Source organism: Symphalangus syndactylus, chromosome 13 (assembly GCF_028878055.3).
Source record: "Symphalangus syndactylus isolate Jambi chromosome 13, NHGRI_mSymSyn1-v2.1_pri, whole genome shotgun sequence".
Classification (NCBI taxonomy): Eukaryota; Metazoa; Chordata; class Mammalia; order Primates; family Hylobatidae; genus Symphalangus; species Symphalangus syndactylus.
The window spans coordinates 105619778-105644822 of record NC_072435.2 but is presented as its reverse complement, the minus strand read 5'-3'; the positions used below and the strand labels follow the sequence as shown (position 1 = coordinate 105644822).

At 47.2% G+C, this 25045-nt stretch overlaps 1 long non-coding RNA gene across 1 annotated transcript in view; it reads left to right on the top strand.

Annotated features, from left to right (window-relative positions):
- Window positions 1-217: 217 nt before the first annotated feature.
- Window positions 218-25045, top strand: part of LOC134732050 (uncharacterized) — a 28561-nt gene continuing 3733 nt past the window's right edge. Inside the window, exons 1-3 of the long non-coding RNA XR_010114949.1 lie at window positions 218-297; window positions 14289-14561; window positions 20311-20379. This is a non-coding gene — a long non-coding RNA (uncharacterized lncRNA). The remainder of the gene's footprint in view (window positions 298-14288; window positions 14562-20310; window positions 20380-25045) is intronic.

Below are 25045 nucleotides of genomic sequence, written 5' to 3'. Positions count from 1 at the left end.
TGGCTAGTGATTGGTTTAGGCAGGGCCATGTGATCCATTTCTGGCCAATGAGATGTGAGAGCAAATCAGCTGGGGTGGGTAGTTCCTTTTATAAAGAGACACAAGGAAGAGGCCTTTTATCTTCCTTTGGGTATTGCCCCCCTTGGCTGCCGTGCTTGGGAATGCAGTTGCCATCTTGTATCCATGAGGGGGCTCACACTCAAGGGCACTTTTGCCCATCGTGATGAAGGTGAAAAAATGGAGAGAAACTGCTGATGTTTAGTGGCTACCTTTGCTACCTTGCAGTTTACTTGTTAGGTAAGGTGAAATTTTCCTAATGTTTACGTGTTTAAGCTAATTTGAGTTGCACTTTTCTGTTACAGCATTTTATCCAACCCAGGAGTCTGTTGATGACATAGCACACATAAACAGATCAAAACAACAAAGAAGGCCGAGTGCGGTGGCTCACATCTGTAATCCCAGCACTTTGGGAGCCCTCGGTGGGAAGATCACCTGAGGTCAGGAGTTCCAGACCAGCCTGGCCAACATGGTGAAACCCCCCCGTCTGTACTAAAAATACAAAAATTAGCCAGGCATGGTGGCAGGCGCCTGTAATCCCAGCTACTTGGGAGGCTGAGGCAGGAGAATCGCTTGAACCTGGGAGGCGGAGGTTGTAGTGAGCTGAGATCGTGCCACTGCACTCTAGCCTGGGTAACAAGAGCAAAACTCTGTCTAAAAAAAAAAAAAAAAAAATTTATAGTAGTGCATGCCTGTAGTCCAGCTACTCGGGAGGCTGAGGCAGAAGAATCACTTGAACCTGGGAGGCGGAGGTTTCAGTGAGCCGAGATCGTGCCACTGCATGCCAGCCTGGGCGACAGAGCGAGACTCCATCTCAAAACAAAAACAAAAACTATAACAACAAACAAACAACAACATCAAAAGACCATCAAAACCAGTGATTGGATGTTTGGGGTGTGGATATCAGAATCTGGAGTTGGGGATAGGTGTGTCATTTGATAGTCCTTTTTGAGAACCACTGTCTATGTAAAGCTATTCCAGTTTCCTATGGGATTGCTAATAATGGTGTGGCTGCTGAGACAGGGAAAGGGGCTTAATTCCTTTTGCAAAACAAGGAGCAATATTTGGATGAGAACTCACTCACTACATTTCATCACATAAAAACTGCAGAAAGCCAGGTTTTGTCATTGTTAAGCTAATATTTCTTGGAGTCGACCAGTCTCTAAGATGGAGCTGATTGTGAATATGCTAGTGCCAGGTGCAGTGGCTCACTGCTGTAAATCCCGGCTACTTGGGAGGCCAAGGTGGGAGGATCACTTGAAGCCAGGAGTTCGAGGCCAGCCTGGGCAACATAGTGAGACCCTGTTGCTAAAATAAATAAATAAAACCTGGAGAGGCGGGGCTTGGTGGCTCACGCCTGTAATCCCAGCACTTTGGGAGGCTGAGGCAGGTGTATCACCTGATGTCAGGAGTTTGAGACCAGCCTGGCCAACATGGTGAAACCTTGTCTCTACTAAAAATACAAAAATTAGCCAGGCGTGGTGACTTATGCCTGTAGTCCCACCTACTCGGGAGGCTGAGGCATAAGAATCGCTTGAACCCAGGAGGTGGAGGTTGCACTGAGTCGAGATTGCGCCACTGCACTCCAGCCTGGGTGTCAGAGCAAGACTCTATCTCAAAACAAACAATCAAACAAACACAAAAAACACCTGGAGGAAAAAAAGAACAAGAAAATGCTAAGCCAAATGACATAACCCCTAGAGGCCACTGTTTGCTCACCTGTAAACTGGAGGAGAATAAGATAAAAATTCTGATATTGAGGATCAGAAAGTGCTTCATGAACCATAAAGCAGGTAATGGATTATCGATGCCATGCAGCCCAGACATACAGCAATGTGTTCATACCATTCTGATAGTCAAAATTTAGGATGTGGTGTGACCAAAATTACCAGTTATTAAGTTTCTTATGCTTCTGAGGCTCTACTTCCTCATCTGTGCACTGTGGCAAGACCTTGTTCTGACTATGCGCTGAGGATAAAATAAGGCTCTTTGAAAAAGAGTGACACAGACCACTAACTAATTATTTCAATGTTCTTGTCCAAGGCCAGACAAAAGCAACGCAGATCCATAGAGAATGTTGGTGCATTACTGCCCTCTGCTGGTCAGTAGCAGTACCACCATGGTTTCAGAGAGGAAAGGGTCTTTACAAAGGGATTCCTGGAAAACTGAGGCATAGAGAGGGGAAGAGATTTGCTTAAGGGCACAGAGTTAGCTTTGGACAAAGTGAAGTCCAAATTTGAGATTCCTGATCCCTAGCTCTTTCTAGAGAGAGAAAAATAAGGCTGGAAACTCACTGATTTTGATTTCACTCTCACTAGGCTCTGCACAGCGTTTCTTTCTTTTCTTTTCTTTTCTTTCTTTTTTTTTTTTTTTTTGAGACAGAGTCTCGCTCTGTTGCCCAGACTGGAGTGCAGTGGCATGATCTCGGCTCACTGCAACCTCTGCCTCCCAAGTTCAAGCAATTCTCCTGCCTCAGCCTCCCGAGTAGCTGGGACTACAGGCGCCCACCACCATGCCTGGCTAATTTTTGTATTTTTAGTAGAGATGGGGTTTCACCATATTGGCCAGGCTGGACTCGAACTCCTGACCTTGTGATTTGCCCGCCTCAGCCTCCCAAAGTGTTGGGATTACAAGTGTGAGTCACCGTGCCCAGCTCTGCATGGTGTTTCTAAATAGCCTGATTGGAATTTCTCTCTCCTGGTCTTCCTTTGCCACCCAAACTGCTCGGGTTTCTTGTCCTTTTTTTTTTTTTTTTTTTTTTCAGTGATAATAACTCAATCCTCTATTTGACGAAGAAGGAGAAGGAAGAGGAAGAAAAAGAAAGTGGGATAAAGGATCAGAAAGGGAGGAAAATAGAAAAAATTAGAGTACGACTCCAGGATAGACCTGTTTTGTTGTCACTGAGTTGGTTGGTTGGTTTGTCTGTTGTATTTTCCATATGTTTCCCCATGTTGGCCAGACTGGTCTCGAACTCCCAGCCCGAAGTGATCAACCCGCCTCGGCCCCCCAGAGTGCGGGGACCACAGGCGTGAGCCACCACGTCCAGCCCTCAGATTGCTTCTGGCCTCCGTAGTATACCTCCCAGACGGGGCGGTCGGGCAGAGGCGCTCCCCACATCCCAGACGGGGCGGCCGGGCAGAGGCGCTCCTCACTTCCCAGACCGGGTGGCCAGGCAGAGACGCTCCTCACTTCTTCCCAGATGGGGCGGCCGGGCAGAGGTGCTCCTCATTTCTTCCCAGACGGGGCGGCCAAGCAGAGGCGCTCCTCACTTCCCAGACGGGGCGACCGGGTAGACGCCTTGCTCATTTCTTCCCGGACGGGGCGGCCGGGCAGAGACGCTCCTCACTTCTTCCCAGACGGGGCGGCCGGGCAGAGGCACTCCTCACTCCCCAGACGATGGGTGGCCGGGCAGAGGCGCGCCTCACTTCCCAGACGATGGGTGGCCGGGCAGAGGCGCCCCTCACTTCCCAGACGGGGTGGCCGGGCAGAGGCGCTCCTCACTTCTTCCCGGACGGGGCGGCCGGGCAGAGGCGCTCCTCACTTCCCAGACGAGGCGGCCGGGCAGAGGCGCTCCTCACTTCTTCCCAGACGGGACGGCTGGGCAGAGGCGCTCCTCACTTCTTCCCAGACGGGGCGGCCGGGCAGAGGCGCTCCTCACTTCTTCCCGGATGGGGCGGCTGGGCAGAGGCAGTCCTCACTTCCCAGACGGGGTGGCCGGGCAGAGGCGCTCCTCACCTCCCAGACGGGGCGGCGGCCGGGCAGGGGCTGCAATCCCAGCACCCTGGTAGGCCAAGGCAGGCGGCTGGGAGGCGGAGGCTGCCGCGAGCCAAGACCACACCACCGCACTCCAGCCCGGGCCACACGGAGCACGGAGTGAGCGAGACTCCGCCCGCAGTCCCAGCACTTCGGGAGGCCGAGGCGGGCAGAGCAGTCGGGGTGAGGAGCCGGAGAGCAGCGTGGCCAACATGGCGAACCCGCGCCTGCAGCCAAAGGAGGAAAAGCAGGCTGGCGAGCGCTGGCAGTCCCAGGCAGTCCGCGGTGCGGGGGCAGCAGCGAGCCGAGTAGATTACATGCAGCCTGGGCCCCAGAGGGAAAAGAAAGAAAGAAAGAGAGAGAGAGAGAAAGAAAGAAAGAAAGAACGGAGGGAGGGAGGGAGGGAGGGAAGGCAGGCAGGCTTTTTTTTTTTTTTTTTGAGATGGAGTCTCACTGTGTCGCCCAGGCTGGACTGCAGTGGCGTGATATCAGCTCACTGCAACCTCTGCCTCCTGGGTTCAAGTTATTCTCCTGCCTCAGCCTCCAGAGTAGCTGGGATTACAGGCGTGTGCCACCACGCCTGGTTAATTTTTGTATTTGTAGTAGAGACGGGTTTTTGCCATGTTGGCCAGGCTGGTCTCGAACTCCTGACCTCAAGTGATCCACCCTCCTCGGCCTCCCAAAGTGCTGGGATTACTGGCATGAGCCACTGTGCCTGACCTTTTGTCCTTTTTTTCACAGCTGGATAACTACCTGTGGCCCCATAAGGCCCAAAGTCCTCTTGGGTGCTAGGTGCTTTACAAAAATTATCTTGGATTCTTACAACTACTTTGTAAGTTAGGCCAGGAAACTAAAGCTCAGGCAGGTTAAGACACTCGCCGAGGTCCAACAGCCAATAAAGCACAGAAGCTGGGATCTGAGCACTCACTTGAGACCCCCCACAAGGCCCACAATCTATTTGCCACCAAAAAACAAAACAAAGCAAAACACCATGGTAATTTGTGTTGAAGATGATCTATTTAAAGTAATCTTGTGTTTTTTGATTGCCCCAAATTGTATTTGCTGGGCAGCCACACGATGAAGCCATAGTGGAGGGAAGACTTTTTTTTTTTTGAGACGGAGTTTCACTCTTGTTGCCCAGGCTGGAGGGCAATGGCATGATCTCGGCTCATGGCAACCTCTGCCTCCCAGGTTCAAGCGATTCTTCTGCCTCAGCCTCCCCAAATAGCTGGGATTACAGGCATGCGCCACCACCCCGGCTAATTTTGTGTTTTTAGTAGAGACGGGGTTTCTCCATGTTGGTCAGGCTGGTCTTGAACTTCTGACCTCAGATGATCCGCCCAGCTCGGCCTCCCAAAGTGCTGGGATTACAGTCGTGAGCCACCGTGTCTGGCCAGGAAGGCTTTTTTTTTTGAGCACCTGTCACGTGCTGGTGATACTCACTTGCGTTATCTCTGTTAATTCTCCTATTGACACAATATGATCTTGAATCCTGTCCACAGTATTGAGGCACAGATGAAGAAATGAGTTCAAAGAGGTTAAGACATTTGCCCAAGGTCATTCAGTGAAAGCTGGGATTCAGACTGTAATCTCCCTGCTTGATGTTAGAATCTAAGTAATTATGCTTTTTTTTTTTTTTTTTTTTTGAGATAGAATTTCTCTCTTGTTGCCCAGGCTAGAGTGCAGTGGCGCAATCTCAGCTCACTGCAACATCTTCTGTCTCAGCCTCCTGAGTAGCTGGGATTACAGGTGCCGCCACTACACCCAGCTAATTTTTTGCATTTTTAGTAGAGATGGGGTTTCACCATGTTTGGCCAGGCTGGATAAATTATGCTTTTAAAAACATAGATAGGGGAAAACATAGGGAGGCAGTCAGGATGGACCACAGGCTTCCCCACCATGAAACCCTTCAGACTCTCTCACAGAAATGAGGGGAACTGAGCCAAGTGCAGTGGCTCATGCCTGTAATCCCAACTTGGGAGGCTGAGGCAGAAGGATCGCTTGAGCCCATGAGTTCAAGGCTGCAGTGAGCCATGATTGTGCCACTGCATTCCAGCCTGGGCAACAGAGTGAGACTCTAACTCAAAAAAAAAAAGAAAAGAAAGAGGAGAGGGAGGGGAGGAGAGGGGAGGGGACAGGAGAAGAGGGGAGAGGAGCGGGGGAGGGGAGCGGGGGGAGAAGCAAAGCGAATCCGGGCGCAGTGGCTCAGGCCTGTAATCCCAGCACTTTGGGAAGCTGAGGCGGGCATATCACCTGAGGCCGGGAGTTCGAGACCAGCCTGACCAACATGGAGAAACCCAGTCTCTACTAAAAATACAAAATTAGCCAGGCATCGTGGCACATGCCTGTAATCTCAGCTACTCGGGAGGTTGAGGCAGCAGAATTGCTTGAACCCGGGAGGTGGGAGGTAGCGGTGAGCCGAGATCGCACCATTGCACTCCAGTCTGGGCAACAAGAGTGAAACTCCATCTGAAGAAAAGAAAAGAGGGGCCAGGCATGGTGGCTGATGCCTGTAATCCTAGCACTCTGGGAGGCCAAGGCAGGCATATCACTTGACCCTAAGAGTTTGAGACCAGCCTAGGCAACATGGTGAAACTTGTCTCTACAAAAAATACAAAAATTAACTGGGCATGGTGGCAGATGCCCTGTAGTCCCAGCTACTTGAGAGGCTGAGGTGGGAGGATCACTGAGCCTGGGGAGTCGAGGCTGCAGTGAGGTATGATCACCCCTCAGGACTGGAAGTCCTCCTAGTCTGGGTTCAAACCCTACATTTCTGAACGCTACTGTGTGCCAGGCCCTGGCAAAGCATATTTCTTTTAATTCTCCTGACAACACTGTGAGGTTGGTACAGTTATTATCACCATTTTACAGGTGAGCAAACTGAAGCTCTGAGACATTCATTAAGTATCTTGCTTAAGAGCAAGAGCAGTGGGCGAGCCCAGGTGTTGATAATTTGCCAACATGTGATGGGATGCTTCATGGTCTTATTCCTCCCCATTTGCAGACAGGAAAACAGAGTTACAGACAAATGAAAGTGATTTGCCTCAGGATCTTTGTATTTGCTGTCCTCTCTGCCTGGAATGCTCTTCCCAGTTATCTCCTTGGCTCACCCTCTCACCTTCTTAAGGTCTTCACTTAAAAGTCATCATCTTAGGGAGATCTTTTCTGATCACCCTATTTAAAAGTTTAGGCTGGGCATCATGGCTCACAACTATTAATCCTAGCGCTTTGGGAGGCTGAGGCAGGAAGAACACTTGAGACCAGGAGTTTGAGACCAGCCTGGGCAACATGATAAAACCTGGGCTCTATAGAAAATACAAAAATTAGCCTGGTGTGGTGGTACATGCTTGTGGTCCCAGTTACACAAGAGACTGAGGTGGGAGGATTGCTTGAGCCAAGGAGGTTGAGGCTGCAGTGAGCCATGATTGTGCCACTGCACTCCAGCCTGGGTTACAGAGTGAGACCTTGTCTCAAAAAGTAAATAAATAAGGCCAGGCACGGTGGCTCAAGCCCGTAATTTGGGAGCACTTTGGGAGGCCAAGGTGGGTGGATCACCTGAAGTCAGGAGTTTGAGACCAGCCTGGCCAACATGGTGAAACCCTGTCTCTACTAAAAGTACAAAAATTAGCCAGGTGTGGTGGCAGGTGCCTGTAATCCCAGCTACTCAGGAGGCTGAGGCAGGAGAATCACTTGAAGCCGGGAGGTGGCAGTTGCAGTTAGCCGAGATCACGCCACTGCACTCCAGCCTGGGCGACAAGACTGAGACTCTGTTTCAAAAATAATAAATAAATAAATAAATAAATAAATAAATAAATAAACTCCATGCTTCTAACTCAATGACAAAAAGACAACCCAAGTCACACGTGAGCAAAGGACTTGAATAGACATTTATCTAAGAAGATATACACGTGGCCAATGACCACTTGAAAAGATGGTTACCACGTAATAATTTGTATTAGGGAAACGACAACCAAAATCACATGACATACGACTTCATTTCACTAGGTTGATTATTATTTTTAAAATGGAGGCCAGACGCGGTGGCTCACACCTGTAATCCCAGCACTTTGGGAGACCGAGGTGGGCAGATCACCTGAGGTCAGGAGTTCAAGACAGCCTGGCCAACATGGCGAAACCTGGTCTCTACTAAAAATACAAAAAGTAGCTGGGCATGGTGGCAGGTCCCTGTAATCCCAGCTACTCAGGAGGCACGAAAATCACTTGAACCCAGGAGGTGGAGGTTGCAGTGAGCTGAGATCGCACCACTGCACTCCAGCCTGGGTGACAGAGCGAGACTCTCTCTCAAAAATAACAAGTATTGGTGAGAAGATGAAGACGTTGGAACCTTTGTATATCACTGATAGGAATGTAAAATGATGCTGCTGCTGTAGAAAACAGTTTGGCCATCCCTCAAAAAGTTAAACATAGAATTACCATATACCCAGCAGTTCCACTCTTAGGTTTTTACCCAAAAGAATTGGAAACGGGGATTCAAACGGAAGCTTTTTTATTTTTATTTTTAAATTTTTAGTAGAGATGGAGTTTCACTGTGTTGGCCAGGCTAGTCTCGAACTCCTGACCTCAAGTGATCCATCCACCTTGGCCTCCCAAAGTGCTGGGACTATAGGCATGAGCCACTGTGCCCAGCCTCAAACAGATACATGTAACCTGAATGTTCATAGTAGCACTCTTCACAATAGCCAAAGATGGAAACAACTCAGATGTCCCTAAACAGATGAATGGATTAACAAAATGTGGTCTATCCATGCAATTCAATTTTGTTCAGCCATAAAAAGGAATGAAAGGCACATGCTACAACATGAATGAAACTTGAAAACAAGGTGAGCTTCTTGTGAAAGGAGCTAGTGACAGAAGGCCACATAGTGTATGCCATTTATGTGAAATATCCAAAAACAGACAAACAGAGAAATCCATATAGAGAAAGAAAACTGGTGGTTACCAGGGGCTGCAGGAAGGGGGAATGGAGAGGGACTCCTTAATGGGTATGGGGTTTCCTTCTGGGATGATGAGAATGTTCTGGAACTAAACAGAGATAGTGGTTGCACAACATTGTGAATGAACTAAATGCCACTAAATTGTTCACTTAAAAAAAAAAATAGAGGCCAGGCACGGTGGCTCACATCTGTAATCCCAGCACTTTGGGAGGCTGACGCAGGTGGATCAGCTGAGGTCAGGAGTTCAAGACCAGCCTGGGCTCGAACCCTCGTGAAACTCTGTCTCTACTAAAAAAATACAAAAATTAGCCGAGTGCGGTGGCTCATGCCTGTAGTCCCAGCTACTCTGGAGGCTGAGGCACGAGAATCACTTGAATCCAAGAGGTAGAGGTTGCAGTGAGCCGAGATCACGCCTGTACTCCAGCCTGGGTAACAGAGTGAGACTCGGTCTCAAAACAAACAAACAATAACAAAAATAGAGATGGTGTCTTGTCATGTTGCCCAGTTGGTCTCCAACTACTGGGATCAAGCAATCCTCCCGTCTCAGCCTCCCAAAGTACTGGGATTATAGGCCTGAGCCCCTGCACCAGCGAATTGTTCACTTTTAAATGGTTAATTTCATGTTATGTGAATTTCACCTCAATGGAAAAGCTCAACCCCAAACATGCCTTATCTTCTCTCCCTGCCTGATTTTTCTCCTAGTGTACAGGGCTCCTCATATACAGCATGTCCGACTTATGTGTCCATTGTTCATCCTGCTTCTTTAAAATATAAATTCCAACAGGGTAGGGATTTTGTCTGTTTTGTTAACTCATGTATCCCCAAAGAGTCTCTGGTACTCAATAAATATTTGTTGAATAAATGAATTAGATAAGGTGTGGGGATGAAGAGAGTCCTACCGCCATCCACACCCCCATCTCTAATTCTAACGGGCTCCTGTTAATGATGATCCCCAGTCTGGGCTGATTTTCCCCTCCTTTTCCTGAAGAGCAGCATCTACAGGCTCTCGCTCAGCTCAGCCCCTTTAAATCCTTCTCTGCTGAGTGTTTGAGATAAAGGGGACCACAAGAGAAGACAATGAATCCATCACAATGTGTGATGAGCTGTCTGCTCTGTGGCTTCCCACAGCAATTTATCATGACCTGGAACCATACCTGTGAGGCTGGGTGTTCACCCGCCAGGATCTTGCTCCCCAACTGCTTCGGAGGGAGGTGTTTACAGGAACTTGTCAATAACCATTTACTGAACAGCTGCTCAGATGCAGCCCTGTCCCAGGCACTCAGCCAAATGACAAACGAACTATATAATCATTCATTCATTAGGAGATTCATTCATTCTGTGATTGATTGATTGATTCATTCATTCATTCATGTGGTTGTCAAACATTCACTGAGCACCTACTATGTACCTTGGACTGTGGTACTTGATTTCAAAGATGTCAACACATTATAGACCAGGATTTCTCAGCCTAGGCACTGTGGACTTTTGTTTTGTTCTGGTTTTTTGTTTGTTTTTGTTGTTTCTGAGACAGGGTTTCACTTTATGGCCCAGGCTGGAGTGCAGTGCACAATCATGGCTCACTGCAGCCTCAACCTCCTGGGCTGAAGCTATCTTCTCGCCTCAGCCTCTCAAGTAGCTGTGACTACAGGCACACACCACCATGCCCGGCTAAATTTTTGTATTTTTTGTAGAGACAGGGTCTCCCCATGTTGCCTAAGCTGGTTTTGAACTCCTGGGCTCAAGCAATCCTCCTGCCTCGGCCTCCTAAAGTGCTGGGATTACAGGTATGAGCCACTATGCCTGTCCCAGCCACTGTGCATACTGGGACCAGACATTTCTTTGTCACAGGGGTTGTCCTATATTTTAGCAGCAGCTCTGGCTGTAGATGCCAGTAGCACTCCCTCAGTCATGACAACTAAAATGTCTCCAGACATTGCCAAATGTCCTTGGGGCACACAGTCACCCCTAGTAGAGAATCACTGGTCTAGACAAGTATATTTTCCACAAATTATCAGACAGAGAAAAAAATGCATTTATTTTTGCTGTTTCCTCTCTCTCTCTCTCTCCACCCCCCCAACTTGCCTACCTATCTAGCTAGTTAAATTGGAAGGCAAGAGCATAATTACAGCTAACATTTGTAAAGGGCACATAGTAAGTGGTCATTTTATCTTGATTATTCTCACAACAACTCTACGGAGAAAATACCACTAACGCTTATTTTACATATGAAGAAATCAAGGTTCAGAGATGTTAAGCAAGTTGTCCAGGGTCACATGAAGATTAAGGGGCAGAGACGGGGTTCAAATCCAGGTCCATATGACTCCAGAGCACGGGCTCTGTACCACTGCACCACATATTCCCTGGCACAGAGCCAATAAACATGTATTGCATGGATGAATGAACACAAGGATGGGGCAAAGATTCTGAGAAAGGCCTGGAGAAGCATAGGCTGCAATCTGGGGGCTTGACGTTCTGGAGGAACATGTATTATCTTAATTATTTCCATCCATCAGTCCATCCATCCATCCATCAATCTATCCACTCATTCACCAAGTATTCCCCAAACATCTGAGTTGTGCCTGGCACCTCGGAGGAATTCTGGTTTCAAGATCTCATAGTCGGCCGGGCATGGTGGCTCATGCCTGTAATCCCAGCACTTTGGGAGGCCGAGGCAGACAGATCACTTGAGGTCAGGAGTTTGAGACCAGCCTGACCAACGTGGTGAAACCCTGTCTCTTCTAAAAATATAAAAATTAGCCAGGTGTGGTGGCATGCACCTGTAGTCCCAACTACTTGGGAGGCTGAGGCAGGAGAATCGCTTGAATCCAGAAGGCAGAGGTTGCAGTGACCCAAGATCACACCACTGCATTCCAGCCTAGGCGACAGAGTGAGACTCCATCTCAAAAAAAAAAAAAAAAAAAAATTCTCATAGCCAAAGAGGATCCATGAAATGTGCTCAGGAATAAATTGCAACATCAGCTACAAAGTGAGAAGCTATGTTATGAAGGGACACATAGATGCTAGATTAGCCAAGACTTTTGGTCAAAAGTGAAAAAGTGATAGGCATGCCTGCTCCAATTGGCTTAAGCAATAAAGGGAGGTTACTGGTGCCTAAATCTAGTCGAGGTTGCAGGTATGGCTTGATCAGGGTGTTCAAATGATGTTGTCAGAAATCCCTCCATCATTTCCCTCTGGTTTCCTCCAAGTCAACTTCATTCCCTGCTGGCATGATGGCCACCAAGAGCTTTAGGCGCATAACCTGCCAGCTTAGCAACTCCAGCTCAAAGATCACCACTTTTTCAATGATTTTAGCCAAAATTCCAAGACTCATATTAGACCAACCTGAATCATGTGCCTGCTCTTGAACAATGCACAGTAGCCAGAAGAAAATGATGCTTTGATTATCTAGGACTGTGTCCTGGACCCACCTCTGGGACTTGTGGATGGGGACAGCTTGACCTGAGCCATATCAACTGAAAACATAGGAAGCATGGCACTACCAAGAGATGTCTATTCCAGGTATGATGGAGCCTCAGAGGAGAGCATGACTGTTTCTCAGCTGGTGGGTCAGGGAAGGCTGAGCCACCCTGTCCACCCTGGTCCAATAAGCCACAGCTATAGATATGAAGGTCTGTTGCGTTCAGGTTGAGCTAGAGGGGGAGGTTGGGCATGGCAAAAAAAAATCTATCCATCTCTGCTACAGTTAAATATTTGAATATTGAATTGTTTGTGATCTTGTGAAATCAGTGACCTCTGAGGTCATCTAGGGACCCAGCACATTCCCACAGGGCACAACCTAGCACCTGGTCAGAGCAATAGTTCATACCTGAGACCCTGAACTTTCAGACCCTCCCCTAGCCCCCACCAGCCTCTGTCAGTGCCAAGCTGGACAGAACAAACCACATGAAGTTGGTTGGGCCTCTTCCCCCCGGAAAAATGCAGAATGGTCATTTCTTGCCTGTACATTCCCAGACAAATAAATTCTTTTCTGGGAGCTTTTTCCTGGCTGAGCTATGTTATACGTTTCATAGCTGCCCAGATCCCCTGGGAACCCAGAGTTCCTTCCACATGTAGGACAGGCTAGTCATTCAGCTCCAGGTCAGAGGACTGTTTCATTTGTACTGGTGGCAGAAATTCCTGGTTGTGCTCAATTTGGTTGTCCTGATTTTCGGTGGGAAACATGGTCAACAGAATAAGGACTGCATTTCCCACCTTCTACTGCAGGTAGGTGTGACTGCGTGACTAAGCTCCAGCCAATGACCAGCAAGTGGCAGTGACAGAACATGCCCTTCAAAGGAGGAACATGCCCTTTCTTTCTCCTTTCTTTTTCTTCCAGCCTTCTCTTTAGAATTGAGTTCTGGTGGGAACCACTTAGGACCATGCTGATGAGGGTAACACCATATAGATGGCAGAGCTGGGGCTGGGCATGGTGGCTCATGTTTGCTTTCCCACCACTCTGGGAGGTCAAGGTGGGAGGATTGCTTGAGCCCAGGAGTTTGAGACCAGCCTGGGCAACATAGGATAACCTCATCTCTGCAAATAAACTCCTGGCTCAAGCAATCTTCCGACCTCAGCCTCCCAAGTAGCTGGGCTACAAGCACACACTACCATGCCTGGCTAATTTAAAATCTTTTTTATTTTATTTTTTTAGAGATGGGGTCTTGCTATGCTGCCCAGGCTGGTCTGGAACTCCTGGACTCAAGAGATCCTCCTGCCTTGGCCTCCCAAAAGTGCTGGGATTACAGGCATGAGCCACTGTGCCTGGCTCATATTCTCAATAGAGAAGTCCCAATTGGCCACTGGCCAGCTAATAGTCTGGCTCTCCTGGGCAGATGTTCACCCTGGTACAATAAGCCACAGCTATGGATATGAAGGTCTGTTGATTTCAGGTTGAGCTAGAGGGGGAAGTTGGGCATGGCAGAAAAGCCTATCAATCTCTGCTACAATTAAATATTTGAATATTGGATTACTGAACCTGGGCATAGAGTAGCCACTGTCCTTGTCTTCTAAGAGCTTATATCCTATTACTATATTATTATCATTAATGACATATCATTGTTAATTAATAGCTTCAGTTCACTAAACATTATTAGGTGCCAGGCGTGGTGCTTATAATTAGTCATCTCATTGAATTCCCTTAATGAAAATTAGTCAATCAGAGACCTTTCTTCACAGATGGCAACCTCAGGGATGTTTGGGATTTCAGAGATGTGTTTTGGGGAAAGAGGTATACTTATTCAACTTTCACTTAATCAGAGAAGCTAAGTGGTAGGAGGAGTTGTAAAGGAAGGCAAAGAACTGGGCAGGCAGATGCTAAGTGGGAGACTGTTCCAGGCATAAGAGAAATGGGGGTGGGTATGAAAAAAAGCGAGAGAGCGAGTGAGAGCCAAGGGAAATTTGGTTTGACTGGATAAAAAGGCCAGTGAAAAGAGGGAGTTTTGGTAAGAGCTATGCATGGGCAGGGAGAAGTACACAGATCTTCAATCACAGACTCTGCCACCATCCCCTCTCCTCTTCCTGCAGGTGGGAAGAGCCAAGGTGCTCTCCCTACCCCTTCTTCCTGGGGCCTCCAGAGATCCTGAGCTCATCCTCCTGACCGGCCCATCGGTTCTGGCCCTCACATCCTGTTTGCTGTACCTACTTTATCCCATGTCACCATCTCCGTGCCCCAGCCTGGTGACAATCCCACTTCCTACCCATTCCATTGGCTTCTCCATTTGACTTGGAGCTCTTCAGCTGGATCGAGACAACTACTCTGATGAATGCCACGTCACTGGATCAACAGAATGGGCCCAAGTGAGTCAATATCATTGACATGAAGGTGCTGTCAGTTTGGTGGGGGCTGAGGGAATGAGACTGTGTTTTAGCTGTGTTCGTTTGATTGTGAGGAATAGACGGTTACACACTGAGGGCTTAGTATGTGGATGCTCAGAGAGAAATACGGAAGACGAGATCTCGTAGAAAACAAGAGGAGATGTCGTAAATGAGTCAGGCTTCCTGGAGTCCAGGACTAGGGAGGAACTCTCTATTGAAGACCACTCTAGGGAATCTCAGGGCTGGTGGGTCTTCATGCCAAAGTCCCACATTCAGTTCCTCTCTTCCTTCTCTTGGTCTCTCTGCTTCTGCTTTTTGTCTCATGTCCTAAATATCCAACTATTCAGCGTAACTTTACTCTGCTTCCCCTCTCCATGCTCTGTAGCAAAATGCCCTGTTGGAATTAAATTAAAAATTTTTATCTCTGCTTTAGCGAGAGAGATGGTGACTTGCTGATGCAAGGAAGGTATTTCTCCTTCCAAGGGTGATGTATTCAGCTTTTGGGTTAAAAAGGAGATGCTGTCAGGCACAGGTGGTTATCTGGGTAGATTACATAAAAACACACAAGAAATGCTCTTTGTGTTAAAAGAAGAAAAAAGAAAAAACAAAACTTGGCCAGGCACAGTGGCTCACACCTATAATCACAGAACTTTGGGAGGCCAAGGCGGGCAGATTGCTTGAGGTCAGGAGTTCGAGACCAGCCTGGCCAACATGGCAAAACCCCATCTCTTCCAAAAATATAAAAATTAGCCAGGCGTGGTGGCACACCCCTGTAATCCCAGCTACTTAGGCGGCTGAGGCATGAGAATTGCTTGAACCTGGGAGGCTGAGGTTGCAGTGAGCCAAAATCACGCCTCTGCACTCCAGCCTGGGCGACAGAGCTAGACTCTGTCTCAAAAAAAAAAAAAACCTTATTTCCTCAAAAACTTAAATACAGAATTACCCCAAGACCCAGCAATTCTACTACTGGCTATATCTCCAAAGAATCGAAAGCAGAAACATGAACAGGAATTTGTAGAACCATGATTATAGCAGCATTATCCCCAGTGAGCTGAGATTGTGCCACTGCACTCTGGCCTGGGCAAGACAGCGAGACTCTGTCTCAAAAAATAAAAATAAAAAATAAAAAAAGAAGTCCCAAAGTAGGGTAGCTCCTGAATTAGTTAACTCAATTGTTCAAACCAAGTTCTTACCATCATTCTGCTCTGCCATCCAGAGACTGTCGTTTCAGAAAGACCATCTCTTCTCGCATCTGTTTCTTGGGAATGACTCCTTCCTTCTTTCCTTCCTTCCTGCCTTCCTGCCTTCTTTCCTTCCTTTCCTCTGTCCCTCCCTCCTTCCTTCTTTGATGGGATCTCAGTCTGTCACACAGACTGGAGTGCAGTGATGTGTTCATAGCTGATTGCAACCTTGACTCCTGCACTGAAGTGATCCTCCCACCTCAGCCTCCCAAGTAGCCGGGACAACAGGCATGCACCACCACGCCTGGCTAATTTAAAAATTTTTTATAGACAGGTCTCAATATATCAGCCCAGGCTGATCTCAAACTCCTGAGCTCAAGCAGTCCTCCCATCTCAGCCTCCCAAAGTGCTGAGATTACAGGTTTGAGCCAGTAAGCCCGGCCCCTACATCTTTCTTTAGAAGCCCCACAACAAATTTCCTCTTGTGTTTCATAGCCATACACTTGTTTTCATACCCATTCCTACACCAGTCACCCACAAGTAGAATGGGACTAACATGATATTCCTGAATTGGGGATGAAGTTGTCCAGGTTTCTCCTGGAAAAAATCTTCCTCTAAAGTCTCACATTTCTCTGATCACAGGCTTGCACCTTCTGTTCTTTTGATCATTCCAGCTTAGCAGTTCTTTGAACTCCAGAATCCCTTGGCCCTTCCACTTTCTCCCTCTCAGGACCCTCTTTCCTCCAATTTCTTTCCCATCCAGCCTACATTCCACGATCTTTGCTATATCCAGGCATGGACGTTGTGAACGACTCCCCGACATCCATTCCAACCCAGATGGTTGGTCCAAGCGGGTCATAGTCATTCCCTGTCTTTTGTCAGGAGAGGAACAGGCATGTGACTCACTTCTAGCACTAGAAGGATAGAGTGAAGTGGGGCAAAAGGGACTCTGGGAAAGATTTTCCCACGAAAGAGACAAAAGAATTGATTATCTTTCTTTCTGAGGATGAACCCAACAACAAGGGTGGCAGTACAGAGAGACAGAAAGAACCCAGATCCTTGACTATGTTGTCAAGCCACTAAATCAACCCACTCGGAAGCTTATCTTCCTCCAGGATATCCTAGTACATGAAATAATCATTTATTTCATATTTAAGCCAGCTTGAGTCAGGCATTCTGCTACTTTCAGACAAAAGCACCCTAAATAACATAATTTGCAACTTGTGGCAAAAGCCCAGTCCTGGATCAATGTAAATTTCTTTCTATCCTGTTTTTATACCTGTTCTGGTTAGACTGGTGGAGAAGACAACAGGTCCTCAGTCCTCCAGAAACCTCAGACGTCTCTCTACCATCCACCATTAGGAGAACCTTAGTTTTCCTCATCTATCTCCAGCCTTTGTTTAGGGTTGCAGAAGACCTGGGTTGTTATGTAAAATGGCCAGCTATCTTGACTAGGAAACAGATATTTTTTTAATTTCCCAAGGATAGCATGGGTATTCAGCTTGGGTAGAGAGGAATAGATGGGAGATCTTGAGGTTTAAATAAACCTAGCATTTATAAGAAGGTGGGGTAGGTATATCCAGATTAAGTTGAGCGAACCAAGTCATTCCCAGTGGCTGAGTTGAGTCAGGGGACAAAGAAAAGCTTTCTGCCCTGTTTTGTGGCCTGACAGGGGATGCACATCCCAGGAAAGGGTGATCTATGGGAAGAGCAACAGAATCAGCCTTTTGCTCCTGTATCTTGGGCCTGGCTAGTTACAGTCCCAGTAACACATGTTGACACCATAACAAACAGTAGACACCGATGATGACATATCTTAAAATTATGTGAACCACTTGGCAAGTCCTGGTGGGTTGCTGGGTGTGGAGGTGGAAGGCCGTTCCTGTTGGTGGGAAGGCCCCAGGTTGTTCCCATAATCTCAGTCACCTAGACTGCTGGCAATAACAAATTCATGGTCTCTAATTCTTACCACCACCCGGGAATTCCTGTTTTCCCTGTTGGCGCTCTCTTCCCATTCACCATAGCAACTATTTTGAATCTTCTCGACACTCATCCCACTTCCTACCCTCTTCCCTTCCCTCTCATTCTCATCAGGCAACTCTGCCTCCTATTTCTTTTTCTTTTCTTTTCTTTTTTTCCTTCCTTCCTTCCTTCCTTCCTTCCTTCCTTCCTTCCTCTTTCTTTCTTTTTTTTTTTTGAGACAGGGTCTTACTCTGTTGCCCAGACTGGGGTGAAGTGGTACAATCATGGCTTACTGCAGTCTTGACCTCCTGAGTTCAAGGTGATCCTCCTACCTCAGCCTCCCAAGTGGCTGGGACTACCCTGCCTCCTATTTCAATATTTGTGTTGAACTCAGGAGTTCTAGACCAGCCTGGCCAACATGGTGAAACCCTGTCTCTATTAAAAAAAATACAAAAATTAGCTGGGAGTGATGGTGCATGCCTGTAATCCCAGCTATTAAGGAGGCTGAGGCAGGAGAATCCCTTGAACCCAGGAGGTGGAGGTTGCAGTGAGCCAAGATCATGCCACTGCACTCCAGGCTGGGCAACAGAGCAAGACTCCATCTCGTGGCTCATGCCTGTAATCCCAGCACTTTGGGAGGCCGAGGCGGGTGGATTACTTGAGGTCAGGAGTTCCAGACCAGCCTGGCCAACATGGTGAAACCCCATCTCTACTAAAAATGCAAAAGTAGCTGAATATGTTGGCACACGCCTATAATCCCAGCTACTTGGGAAGCTGAGGCAGAAGAATTGCTTGAACCCGGGACGTGGAGGTTGCAGTAAGCCGAGATCACCACTGCACTCCAGCCTGGGCAACAAGAGCGAAACTGTGTCTCAAAAAAAAAAAAAAAAAAAAAAAGAAAGAAAATATTTTTTATTTTTATTTTGCTATGTTGTCCAGGCTGGTCTCAAAATCCTGGCCTCAAGTGATCCTCCCACCTCCGCCTCCCAAGTAGCTGGGACTATGGGCGTGAGCACAAGACTTCACACAAAATAGATGCCATCTATCTGTTTGGGACTCCCCTTACCTTACTTGCTTATTTGCAACTAAACTCACCTTTTCCTCTATCCCACAGATGTTGTAGCACTGTCCAGTTGAACTTTCTACAATGGTAGGCAAGTTCTGTATGTCTTTGCTGTTCAATATGGTAGCCATTAGCTACATGTGGCTATTGAAATACGGCTTGTACAACTGAAGAAGTGAATTTTAAATTTTATTTCATTTTAATTAATTTAAATTGAAGTAGCCACATGGGGTGAGTGGCCACCCTATTAGGCAGCACCAGTTTAGCATAACTAAAAGAAAAACATTTTTAGATACCAAGGCACGGGGACTTCAGCTAACCCTCTGACATCACTAGGCAATAGACTCTTGATCAACTTATTTTAAGAACTCTGGGCCAGGCACAGTGGCTCATGCCTATAATCCCAGCATTTTGGGAGGCCGAGGCAGGCAGATCACCTGAGGTCGGGAGTTCGAGACCAGCCTGACCAACATGGAGAAACCTCGTCTCTACTAAAAATACAAAATTAGCCAGGCGTGGTGGCACATTCCTATAATCCCTGCTACTCGAGAGGCTGAGGCAGGAGAATCACTTGAACCCAGGAGGCGGGGGTGGCAGTGAGCTGAGACATTGCACTCCACTCCCATGGGCAACAAGAATGAAACTCCATCTCAAAAGAAAAAGAATTCTGAATTAGGTGATGAGAAGGAAGCACGAGAGAGTTAAAAAGGCACATTCACTGAGAAATAGCCCTGGAGAAATATAGAGGAAAATAATATTGCTTTGACATGTTGTTTTAGTCATGGCAGTTATCAAGAAAGAAACCACAGTGAGCCATGGCTGGAACATTGCACACCCGACAGAGAAGAAAAGCCTTGGCTGGGCGCAGTGGCTCACGCCTGTAATCCCAGCACTTTGGTCGGATCACGAGGTCAGGAGATCGAGACCATCCTGGCTAACACAGTGAAACCCCGTCTCTACTAAAAATACAAAAAAATTAGCCGGGCACGGTGGCGGGCGCCTGTAGTCCCAGCTACTTAGGAGGCTGAGGCAGGAGAATGGCGTGAACCCGGGAGGCGGAGCTTGTAGTGAGAAGAGACTGTGTCACTGCACTCCAGCCTGGGCGACAGAGCGAGACTCCATCTCAAGAAAAAAAAGAAAAAAAGAAGAAAAGCCTAGTATCATGGCTGCAAAGCCCCGCTGGTACAGACATGTTCCCAGAGACTGTGGGAAGAAGTATGGAACACCAGCCAGGTAGAGGAGAGTGAGATGTCATCATCAGTTGAGTAATTTCAAAGGGTGTCCACTTATCTTTGTTTGCATTTTCTATCTTTAATGCAAAATGTGTGCAATACAAATAGAACGGTAACTTGCATGTCCCATTTTGTGTAGCTGATTTTGCTCACTTTTGGAGACTCCTGTTGGGGCAGTCCTGGAGAAATAGCTGAGAGAGCAAAACAGCTGAATATTCATTATTTTCTTAAGTGGTCGATAGCTGCAAAAGCTCTATTTCATTTCTTTTATTTTCATTTCTCTTTACCTCTAGGTATGCTAGTTTACAAGGACTCCAGATGCCCTGGGAGCTTCAAAATGTTTCGCCAATTATCAGAGGAAGGTAAGGCCTGCTGGAAACCAGAGCAAACCAGCATCAGGGACTCCTTGTTATCTTTAGATCATTAACATATTATTATAATACTAAAATCCCCACCCATAGAAGAAAATTACTATTTTCTGACCATGCATTGTATGAAAAGACATGCTTATGGTTTGTGCCTACGCATCTAAAGTTCCTCCCTGCACAGACTTACAAACCTTTCCACCCCATATCTAACTTTAAAATTCTCTAGCTTTCCACAGCTTGGGGAGGAGGAGGTGTTTCTGGAGTGAGAGGTCACTCCTTCTCCTTCTCTGGCCAGAGAATAAATCCAGCTGGCCTTTTTTTTTTTTTTCCAATTTAGGTTTTCTTTCTTTGCAACTGATATAAAGTAAGGAAAGGACTCAATTTACCCATGACAGTTCTATCACTTTATATTTTGAAAAGTTACACACCTTTTCAAATCTGTAAAGTTTGAGTACATTTTCCTCTCCCCTCAGACCTCCCCTAAATGAGTAGCCAATTGTTTAAAGATCCTATTTGGAGGAATTTATTTCTCCCCTGATTTAAATGCTTTTATCACACATTAAGTTCCTACTTTTTTTTTTTTCATACAGAGTCTCACTCTGTTGCCCAGGCTGGAGTGCAGTGGCATGAACATGGCTCACTGCAGCCTTGACCTTCCGGTCTCAAGCAATCCTCCCACCTCAGCCTCCCGAGTGGTTAAGACCACAGGCGTGCATAACCACTGGCTGATTTATTTTTATATCTTGTAGAGACATGGTCTCCCTCTGTTGCCCAGGCTGATCTTGAACTCCTGGGCTCAAGCAATCCTGCTGCTTTGGCTGCCCAAAGTGCTAGGATTACAGGTGTGAGCCACCACACCCGGCCTCCACCTATCTTCGTGTTTAATACTTGACTCCATTCTGTTCCAGTAATTTATCTGTCAGGTCCCTTACTAGAGCGGCTTTAATTACACAGCTTTACCATCGCTCTTAATATCTCCTTGGTCACCGGCTTATTTGTGAAGTGTTCATCCAGTGGCCTCTGGATTCTCACTGTCTCCTGGTCTTCCTCTCCTCCCTAGTGCCTCAGCTTAGTCTCCTTGATGTTGGTGTCCTTCAGGGAGCTGTCTTCAGCCCCCCTCCATGTCACTGTACCCCCTCCCTGGGCAGGACCCTGGCTCCACTCTTGCCCCTTCTGCCCATTTTCCAGGGTGCAGCCAGAGTGCTCTGAGTTGCAAATGAGATCATGCCACACCCCTGTTTATAAACCCACTTATTGCTCTCAGGGAAAATTCCAGACAGACTCCTTAACACCAGCACATAACGGCTGGACGAGGTTCAGGTGAATGTAGTTTGTTGGGAGGTGACCCAGGAAGAGGCATGGGGAAGGGAGGCAGGGAAGGGAAGGCAGTTGACACAGGAAGCACTAAAGAGCAGGTCACGACCAGGCGTGGTGGCTCACGCCTGTAATTCCAGCACTTTGGGAGGTTGAGGTGGTTGGATCACTTGAGGTCAGGAGTTCGTGACCAGCCTGGCCAACATAGTGAAACCCTGTCTCTACTAAAAATACAAAAATTAGCCGGGCGTGGTGGAGGGCGCCTGTAATCCCACCTACTCGGGGAGGCTGAGGCAGGAGAATCGTTTGAACCCGAGAGGGGAAGGTTGCAGTGAGCCGAGATGGCGCTGCTGCACTGCAACCTGGGCGACGGAGCGAGACTCCGTCTCGGGGGTGGGGGCGGAGGGGGGTGGAATTAAAAAACGAAGGGCAGGTCACGGCTGTGAGCATCTGGGCTCTGTCCCACTAGGGCCCTCTGGAGACTGCCTAGACCTGCCTCAGTGCTGTCCCACCTGAGGGAATTGGGGTATTTAATCAGCAGTCCCCCAGCCTCCATTCTCTGAGAGCTCTCTCTCTTCTTTCTCTCTCACTCCTTCCTTTTCTTCTTCCTCATTTCTCCTTCCTCCCTGTCTTCTCCCCTCATGGACGTCAGCGTTTGTCGCCATGTTTGTTTGTGGCCCCGCCCACAGCCATAGCTGATTGGACTAGGGATAAATAACTAAGCCAATCATTCCCCTTGAATCCCGAAACTGGATAGTGGATCTGGGCTTGCACTCTTAACTGTGGACACCTAACCTTGAAGGCAGTGTTGGACCACGTGCCCTGGGAGAAACAGAGGAATCCAGTGTTTACAGAGACTCACAATGGGCGCACAGAGAGACAAACAGAGGCAGGCCCACGCAGCTTCAAACTGAAAGAGCAACTTCAGCTCAGGACAGTTTAGTTTCTGATTCTATTAATAGGTTCTCATGAGGTTGGGCCACATTTCCTGCACTTGAGCTCTGTGAGATAAGTGTTTCCTCAGAAAAACCTCCCTTTTCTGTTGAAGACTGTCACCTGATTTTCTGTAAATTGTAAACATATACACACACGACTAAGAAATCCACCATTCAATTAATCCCCAATCCCCATTTCTTCACACGTGGCTTCCTACTCTGCAAAGAAACAGAGACCACCATTCTCAACATCCCACTTAGTCTATCATAATCTTTGAATGGCTCAACCATCTTCTCCACATCCTTGCAACACACACACATTTTCCCATGATTCCATTAAAAACCATTCTTACCTCTCTTTCTTTTTTTAGATGGAGTCTTGCTCTGTCGCCCAGGCTGGAGTGCAGTGGTGTGATCTCGGCTCAGTGCAACTTTCACCTCCTAGGTTCAAGTGATTCTTCTATCTCACCCTTCCTAGTAGCTGGGGTTACAGGCGGGCGCCATCACACCCGGCTAATTTTTGTATTTTTAGTAGAGACAGGTTTTGCCATGTTGGCCAGGCTGGTCTTGAACTTCTGATCTCAGGTGATCCACCCGCCTCGGCCTCCCAAAGTGCTGGGATTACAGGCGTGAGCCACAGCACCCGGCCTCTTACCTCTCTTTTTCCTTCTAGCCAAGCCTGTAGAAAAAATAGTCCATGCCTGCTGTCTCCACTCTCTCCTCTCATTAGTCCTTACTTGTACTATTTTGTGGGAAAGTGTTTCATTTTGAAGATGTGACTTGAAGTGTCTGGGATATATAGGTTCATAGGTTCATAGACTATGCACAGAATTCAGATATGGTCTGGAGATACAGATTTAGCGTTCGGTGATTTAAAAAGTAGTGAACGCAGGCTGGGCTCAGTGGCTTACCTGAGGTCGGGAGTTCCAGACCAGCCTGACCAACATGGAAAAACCCCGTCTCTACTAAAAATACAAAAAATTAGCCGGGTGTGGTGGCGCATGCCTGTAATCCCAGCTATTCGGGAGGCTGAGGCAGGAGAATCACTTGAACCCGGGAGGCAGAGGTTGCAGTGAGCCTAGATTATCGCACCATGGCACTCCAGCCTGGGCAACAAGAGTGAAACTCTGTCTCAAAAAAAAAAGTAATGAACGCATATGGTAGAAAAAATTCAGATACAAGCAGGGTGATAAATAAATCGTCAAACACCGACTAATTCCCCCAGCCCCAGCTCCCTTCCCAGAGACCACCTTGTATATCCTTCCAGATGTGCTAGCTTCATGGGCATGGGACCTGTGCAGTCATATAGGGACCCACACTTAGAAGGAATCTGAATTTGTTTAACGCTTTGCTGTCCCCATTTTGAAATGTTTAACTTTTAAATGAGGGACTTCACATTTTCATTTTGCACTGGGCCTTGCGAATTATATAGTAGATCCTGTTTCCAGTTATATTCCATGCATAATTAAACATATACTATACATATATACCCCCTCCTCCCACTTGCTTCGCATTTAGCATTTGATTATTCTTAAAACAATGTGTGTGGATGAAATTTCCCAGGGAGAAGATGCAATAGTCATTAGCGCTGTTCACCAAATATTTCTGCTTCTGCAGTTTCTGGATACATAGGGAATATATGTGGGAATTGCATTTCCTGGTTCCCTAGTGGTTGGGTAGGACAAAGTTATTAGTTTTGACCAATGAGTAATGAGTAGAAGTGAGTGCATTTCTAGGTCAGAGCTTTGTTTGTTTGTTTGTTTGTTTGTTTGTTTTTGGTAACTTTATATTCTTTCCATCACGAGGTCAGAACATTTAATTGCTACTGTGAGACTCTCCAGAGTTCTCATTAAAGAGTTCAAGACAGCGGCTGTTCCGTTAGCCTTGATCTCTGAGTGACTACAGAGAGTAGAGCCTTCTGGGAGATCCATGATGGACATGTAGTGTGGGTGAGAATTAAATCATCACTGTTATAAGCCGTGAGACTCTGAGAGTGCTTTCTTATTTGAGCATAACCTGTCCTATCCTGATAGGAACATAAAAAGTGCTGAGAGACAATTTGTTGGAACTGAAATTTACAGGGAGAAGAGAGCCAGAGAAAGTTAAGACAAAGGTCAGATGCAGTGGTTCATGCCTGTAATCCCAGTACTTTGGGAGGCTGAGGCAGGAGGATCACTTGAGGCCAGGAGTTTGAGACCAGCCTGGGTAACATAGCAAGACCCTATCTCTACAAAATTAAAAAAAAAAAATAGCCAGGCTTGGTGGCATGTGCCTGTGGTCCCAGCTATTCAGGAGGCTGTGGCAGGAGGATCCCTGGAGCCCAGAAGTTTGAGGCAGCAATGAGCTATGATCTTGCCACTGCACTCCAGCCTGGGTGACAGAGCAAGACCCAGTCTCTAAAATAAATAAAT